Below are 7,969 nucleotides of genomic sequence, written 5' to 3' on the forward strand. Positions count from 1 at the left end.
AGCAAAATCCAAACTAAATAAAATTAAAAGACATACAACTTTAAAATGGAGACAAAGCACGAGGTAGCAGCTGAGTAACTGAATTTTAAAGACGTGAGCAGGCTGTAACTGCCACTGTTGTCTGCTTTTGTGTTTAAAAAAAAAAATCCTCTTCCTTATCAGGTTCCCTCTGCCCATGCACCTTTTGGGATGGTCATGGCCTTCTTGTCTTATAATCATTGGCTGGCTGTAGAAAATTCACATTTCCAGTTCCTGCTCATCAAGAACGACTTCAGCTGTGAGTGAAGTTCAGGGTCGGCCATAGCCATGAGATAGGGTTTTTACTCCCCTCTCAATTAGACTCTACCCAACATGGGGCTTGAATTCACAACCCTGAGATCAAGCATTGGAGGCCCTAAGGACTGAGCCAGCTAGGTACCCCTGAGCAACTGTTTTTTGTTTTTGTTTTTAATTTTATTTTACTTTTTCAGTATTCTAAGATTCATTGTTTATGCACCACACCCAGGGCTCCATGCAAACGTGCTCTCCTTAGTACCCACCACCAGGCTCAAACATTCCCCCACCCCCAAAACTGTTTGTTTCTCAGAGTCCACAGTCTCTCATGGTTTGTCTCCCCCTCCAATTTCCCCCAACTCACTTCTCCTCTCCATCTCCTCATGTCTTCCATGTTATTCCTTATACTCCACAAATAAGCGAAACCATATGATAATTGACTCTCTCTGCTTGACTTATTTCTCTCAGCATAATCTCTTCCAGTCCCGTTCATGTTGCTACAAAAGTTGGGTATTCATCCTTTCTGATGGAGGCATAATACTCCACAGTGTATATGGACCACATCTTCCTTATCCATTCATCCGTTGAAGGGCATCTTGGCTCTTTCCACAGTTTGGTGACCGTGACCATTGCTGCTATGAACATTGGGGTACAGATGGCCCTTCTTTTCACTACATCAGTATCTTTGGGGTAAATACCCAGTAGTGCAATTGCAGGGCAATAGAGAAGCTTTATTTTTAATTTCTTAAGGAATCTCCACACTGTTTTCCAAAGTGGCTACACCAACTTGTGTTCCCACCAACAGTGAAAGAGGGTTCCCCTTGCTCCACATCTTCTCCAACATTTGTTGTTTCCTGTCCTGTTAATTTTGGCCATTCTAACTGGTGTAAGGTGGTATCTCAATGTGGTTTTGATTTGGATTTCCCTGATGGCTAGTTTTTGAGAGATGAAAACCCAGCCTTCCTCCTCCAGAAGCTTCCAGTAGCTCCCCCTGGGGGGCAGACCGACAAAACTTACTACCTGGGAAAGATGCTTGGACTCACTGCTAGCATACCAGTCTCCTTCCAGCTCTGGAATCTTGTGCTTTTGGAGTTTCACTGTTTTGTCATTTTTCTCACCCAACGGAGGTTGTCTAGCAGAATGGTGCAATCCAATACTGCTGGCAGGAAAGGCTTGATCTATCTGGATGGGGACCAAAAACTTGCTTCTGTTTTGCTTTGATCAAGAAGCCCGAAGCCACTGGTGCTGCTGACGTCCAAGGAGCCCTGGGTGAGCTCATTGGCTCCCAACGACATTCCCACTGCACCAGCCACCTACCTGCCCATTCCCCTCCTACCTGCTGCCTCAAGGGTTAAATCATTTTTTTAGAACTCTGGAGATTTCGGTAAGCTGCCTCAAAGCTTTTGTGGATTGAGGGGAAAGTAGGAACGTAGGATGATAGCTAGCTCCGTAGAAGATGTCTGGGTGGGCAAAGCTTTCAATGTCTCTGTGCTTGAGTGTCCCTCCCCAGGAAACATCCTATCTTGGCACCAGGATTGTTGTGAGGACCCTGTGTTGCAATAGTAATTCCCCCTCCTGCTCCACTTCCTCCCTCCCTCAGAATCAGAGTCTGAGGCTGAAGGTGATGGTGGGGAGTTTTTCCAATCACAGCTCACATCCTGCAAGTTTCATTTGTCTTGCCTTTGGGAGATGAGGGTCTTAGAGAGAAAACTGAGCCATGGGGGCTTCTCAAGCAGGCATTTTAATAAAACCAGACATAAACCATTGCCTCCATGGTGGGGGCTTTCTTCTTTGTGATGGTGGACTTTCTAGGTTAGCTCTGCTCCTGGTACAGCATGGGATGAACCTAGGTTCCTGCCCATGAGAGCTGGCATGCAAAACAGACACATGTCCCAGCAACTACATAGATGTGGCAGTAATGGCATGACAGGGGAAAGCAGTTCCTACACAACAGGACAACGGAACCTAGCCTGACCCTGTTTCTTCATCCTCTTTTCCTGTTTATCCACTTCTGGAGCACAATTTGTTAATCTCCTTATTTTTATGCCAGACTTCCCTGTCCTTATGTGTATTGAGCTGTCATTCATTCAGGGGGAAGTGAGCTATTGTTTACTGAGCGCTACAGATCTAGCCTATAATTACACCGCTAGCTAGCTAGATGTAAATGCATAAACACTGTATTCAGTCCCCAACTTACGCTATTTTATTCTATCTCCGCAAAGCCTCATTCTGAGTTCTGGTGTCACAGATGAGGATGTTATCATAAGATGGTTACATAGTTTAGCCTGTTTCTCAATGATAGGTATTGGCTGACTCAATGCACTTATCTCTCCAATGGAGGCCAACAAAATGAGTCAACTATGGTTTCCCCAGGGGCCAGGCTGAGAGGGTCCTGGGTTCTGGAGTTGCAGACACGAGACCCCCAGTGAACTCTCCTGACTCTGCCAGCCTCCCTGAACCAGGGCTCAAGCCTTTATTCCAAATTGCCTTTGCCTTTTCCATCTCTTTCCCTCTACTTCTGGCCAGACCTTGGTGATCTTGGTGAGGAAGGACAGAGAAAGAGGAAGAGAACAGAAAGTCCCCTGTTTCATAGTGTCACTCCCAAGAGCCTATAGCAAATGCCACAAATTCTATTCTTTTGAGTCAGTGAGCCATCTTTGGTTTAGATACAAAAGAACTGAAAGAACTACCCCCTGACCTATGTGCTAGCTTACTAAATAGCTCCAGAACACAGGGCGGTGACTGAAAGTCACAGAGATCTTCGGATGTAGAACGGTTACACCCAGTGCTCTCAGTGGACCAGACACAGCCCTAAGCACACCCATTGTCTCCTTTCATGCCGAACAATCCTGTTATACTCTCTCCATCCAGAGACCAGGAAGCTGGGGCTTGGAGGGTAAAGCCACTTTCCCAAGTTCACACAGCCAGGATGTTGGGGGACCGGGATTCTGTGTTGCAGGGCATCTGACTGGGACCCTCTGTGAGCCAGCACGGAGCCAGAACATGGGAGCCAGGTTCTGGGTTCGGGCAAGGCACCCGGCGGGAGAGAGGCGCCTGGGGGCCGGACAGGGCTGGAAAGCAATGCTGCTGACACAGCGCTGACTAGGAAAAACGGATTTCCTGGGGACTGCGTGCGGCTGGTATGCTGTTTGTTAAGTCCCGAAGCCCTGGGCCTCCATGATATGTTGCTCAGGCTTCCATAGACATGTACTAACATTAATTTAAAAAGCAAGGGATTAGAGCGCCATCAATTCCAGGTGGGATGGGAGAGGATCGGGGAGGAACGCATAGGTAGATGTAAATGATTGCTTGTTTTTCTACTCCTTGGGTTGGATGATGGGCTCACCATTACGTCATTTTAGACCGTGATAAGAAAAAAGAAAGAAAGAATACGATGAAAAAGCCAGACACAGGGGTGCCTGGGTGCCTCAGTTCGTGAAGCGTCAGACTCTTGGTCTCAGCTCAGGTCTTGATCTCAGGGTCCACACTGGGCACAGAGCCTACTTAAAAAGAAAGAAAGAAAGAAAGAGAGAAAGAGAGAAAGAAAGAAAGAAAGAAAGAGCCAAATACAAAGAGTTCATCTTGAACCACAGATTATGAAAAAAAAAATCTAATTTCGTGCATCAAAGGACCAGATTTTTTTTTTCAAAGGATAGGGGGAATTATAAATGAACAGCCAAGTATCCATTTTCATACTTAAGAAATAAAACATCATAAGTATAGATGGAGCCCCGGTGTAACCTCTCTCCAGTTCCATGTCCCCTCCTCGTCCCAGAGGACACGGATTTCCTGATTGTCTTACATTCCCTCACTTCTCTTTTAAAAACTTCAGCGCATCCACGAACAGCGCACGTGGTTTTTGCAAGATCTCATTCTTGAGAGAAGCGGCCTCAGGCTGCACGTTAGAGCCCCCGGCTGGCTTCATTTCTTCAGCGCTGTCTTGTCCTCCCTTACTCTCTTTCCTTCATTTTCTCTTTTGCATCATATTTATTTCATTATATGAAGTTTATTGTATACGAAATTTATTTAATGATAGGAAGGCGGCAAAATGTTTCTATCCACCTTCTTGGTTGGGGGAAATTTGGTGGTTTATAACATTGGGCTGCCACACACAGAGAGCCACCACGAACCTTCTGGTTCTGATCTCTCCGGTGCGTGTGTGGAGTTTCTCTAGATCATGCCTGGGAGGGGAGCCGCCGAGCGGAGGACGTGCACATTTCCCGCTTTGCCAGATAATGCCAAATGGTTTCCCAGAGTGTTTGTGCCAATCTACACATCACACAGGGTGTGAAAGTACCCACGGTGCCACGTCCTTGCTACCATTTGGTATCATCCAACATTTTTTTTTATTTTTTGGTCACATCAGTGAGTGTCAAGTGTTATCAAATGGTGGCGTGCGTGGTGTTTCTCTAACTACTACTAAGGTCTTGCGTATTGTAAATATCTTTTCCCTCTCTTTTTCTATTCAGTTGGGCACTGATGCTTACGCTTACCAATGCCGAATTTATTAATCTTTTCATTTGCAGTTTACTCTTTCAGTGTTTTGCTGAAAACATTCTTCCTGACCTTGTAGCCGTATCTATGGGATATCTATCGCAATTTTTCTGTATATCAGGTTTTCACATTGGCTGGCTCTTTTACAGTGTCTTTGTTCTATTGGTCTATCTCTGCACCAAAATCACACTATCTTAACCACTGCAACTTGATAATGACGCCCCTTAGGGCAAGCTCCCTTCACCTAGTTGTTTCTACTGGTGTTACTGTTTTCTCCTTCTCCCTCCCCTTCTTTCTTCTCTTCCTCCCCCCAGTTCCTCCTCCACCTCTTCCTTCTTCTTCAATATCTTAGCTATTCTTGGAGTATTGTTAGAATCACCTTGTTAACTTCCAGGGGAAATCCTATTCATATTTTAATTTAAATCTTATCAATTATTGAATCTAGCAATTATGTTGTAAAAAATTCTCATCTTTGAGACCCAGAATATCTCCATAATTAAACGTTGTATGACTCTCCCATTGACTCAGAACTTCTTTAACATCTTTCCATTAAATTTTATCATTTTCTTGAGCATCTTTTGTTAGATTTATCCCTAGGGTTTTTTGTTTTTTGTAAACCATATCTTTAAAAAATTCTTTTTTATAACTATTGCTAGTATGTAGGAATGCTGAACTATTACTCGGTTCCTTTCCAAAGAACGCTTCAGGACTGAGAGCCAGAGTTAGATGTGTCAAGAGGCACTCCATAAATTCAACACTCGGGGCTGACATTCAGTGATACACAATACCACAGCTGTACTGGTTCCTAAAATATTAACATATTTCCATAATGGAATCCCCTGATTTCTTCCTTGACACTCTGGCCATCCTGGCCTCTCCCCTCAGACAGACCCAGACTTCCACAAGTTCCTCCCCAAGTTCCAGATACTACTACTGAGGTTTAAGATTTTTTCTGATGTCTATAGGATATTCATGTCAACACTTTTGTAGGAGTAATTTTTGTGTCTTCTGGCATTTGTTTTCTATTGGCTTTTCTATTGGAATGTTTTCCTTTTTCTTACAGATGTACAGTCATTAATTATGTATTTTGGAAGCTGTTTTGTTGGCTTTATTTACTGTAATATCTTTTCCCTCTCTTTTGTATCTCTACACCCAGCACAACATGGGGTCTTAGGCCCAATGTCCTGGGAAGGCAGGTGTCTGTTCTGATGGCTCCATTTCCGGGCCATGTGAGCTATTATTTCAAATGTTACCTCTTGTGCTCAGACACCGGTGCTAACATAAACACCAAGGGTGAAATATGTATATATATTTTTTGAAAGAGAGAGAGAATGTTCTTACGCTCATGCGTGGTAGGGAAGGGGGAGAGGAACAGGGAGAGCGAGGATCTTAAGTAGGTTCCGCACCCAGTGCAGAGCCTGACACGGGGCTCGATCTCATGATCCTGAGATCATGACCTGAGCTGAAACCAAGAATTGGATGCTTAACTGACTGAGCCACCCAGGCGCCCAACACCAAAGGTGAATATTAATCCGAGTGGTTACTCTAGCAGGAGTTCGAAGAGCTCAGAAAGAAGCAGTCAGTTCCGGAGCTGAAAGAGGAAGTCAAGAGTTCTGAGCTGTAAGTGTGGAGATTCTAGCCAGCACCCATGTCTGATAATCCCTACCCAAATCCCTCTACTTTTCCACATGGAGCTCCCACAGTTCTCTCCACCACCATGTTTCAGACTGAACACATCATCTGTATTTATTTTCATCGTTATTCTTTTGTTGTGGAAGTATAATTAATATCCAGGGTTATAGTATTTTCAGGTGCACAATATAATGATTCCACAATTTGACACATTACTCAGAGCTCACCGCGGGAAGTACAGTCACATGAAAAGTTGCTCCACATCACTAATCATGGAGAAACGTAAATCGAGACCACAATGAGCTACTACCTTACACCTGTTAGGATGGCTAGAATCAAAAGGCAAAAAATAACAAGTGTTGGTGAGGATGTGGAAAAAAGGGAACCCTCATGCACCCTTGGTAGGAATGCAGACTGGTTCAGCCACTGTGGAAAACGGTATGGTGGGTCCTCGAAAAATTAAATATAGAAATACATATAATCCAGGAATTGAACACATCATCTTTAAATGCAATCTGCCCTCTTCCTGACTCCACTGACTGGCGGACCAGTTTCTCCAACTATCTTGTCTCCTGCAGTAGAAAATTCAGAATTATCCCAGACTCTGCCTAATCTTCATTTCCTCTTTCTTATTGCTTACCAGAATCTGTCAGTTCAATGCTATAAAAAGTCTTGAATACTGCCTTTTCCCCATCCTAATTGCCACTGTCTTGTAAATGTTTCAATAGTTTCCTAACCGTTCTCTTGGCTGCCAGCCCCTTTTGCCTCTCCAGCCCCTCCCCGTCTGCTCCCAGCATCAGGGTCCAGCCTGGACCATGTGCATACTGTGTCCTCATCTCTGGAAGGTGGTGCACAGGAGCCATCCACCTTTGTGGGGAGGAGTTTATCACTGGCACAGTTTAGAATGCTAACATAAAGCAGATTGACTTTGAATTGGTTTTATTATTGTGTTTAAATTCCCTACAGACAACGCCACCCCTTCTGCCTACACGTGGCCAACTGTTCCCACCTTGTTCTCCTTGATGCTGCGCTGGAAAGAATATGGTCTGCCTCAGAGCTGTCATGAAGGGTGACAGGAACACGCTTCCCAAAAGCTTAGCCCAGCCACCTGCATCTACTGAGCGCTTGGTTAATGTCAGCAGTTACCAGTAATTAGTGCTATTGGTTCCTTATTTCCTATATGACTCCTGCTCTGGCAAGCAAAGCATTTTGCACTGGCCTTGCTCACTCCCTTCCATCCTCCCAAACACTATACTCTAGCTATAGAAATTGTTTACTCTTCTTCCATCTCCCAAGCCTTTGCAAATGCCCTGTACGCGACCTGGAACATCTTCCCTGCTTCTCTAAGAAGTGGTCATTTCAGATCCAGCACATAGTCATGCTTTCTGGGAAGCCTCACACAGACCAAAAGAATGCCTCCTCCTCCCCACTCTCCGCCCTCCCCGGTGCACGCATGGCCCTCTTCTCCTGGTTCCTCCCTAGGGCTCACCCAGAACAGAGCTTCTGGAAGGGAACGTGTCTTCATCTTTGTGATTTACTTTGTATCCACAGTCACCATAATTGTGTCTGC

Source organism: Lontra canadensis, unplaced genomic scaffold, assembly GCF_010015895.1.
Source record: "Lontra canadensis isolate GAN:19392208 unplaced genomic scaffold, GSC_riverotter_1.0 scaffold78, whole genome shotgun sequence".
NCBI lineage: Eukaryota > Metazoa > Chordata > Mammalia > Carnivora > Mustelidae > Lontra > Lontra canadensis.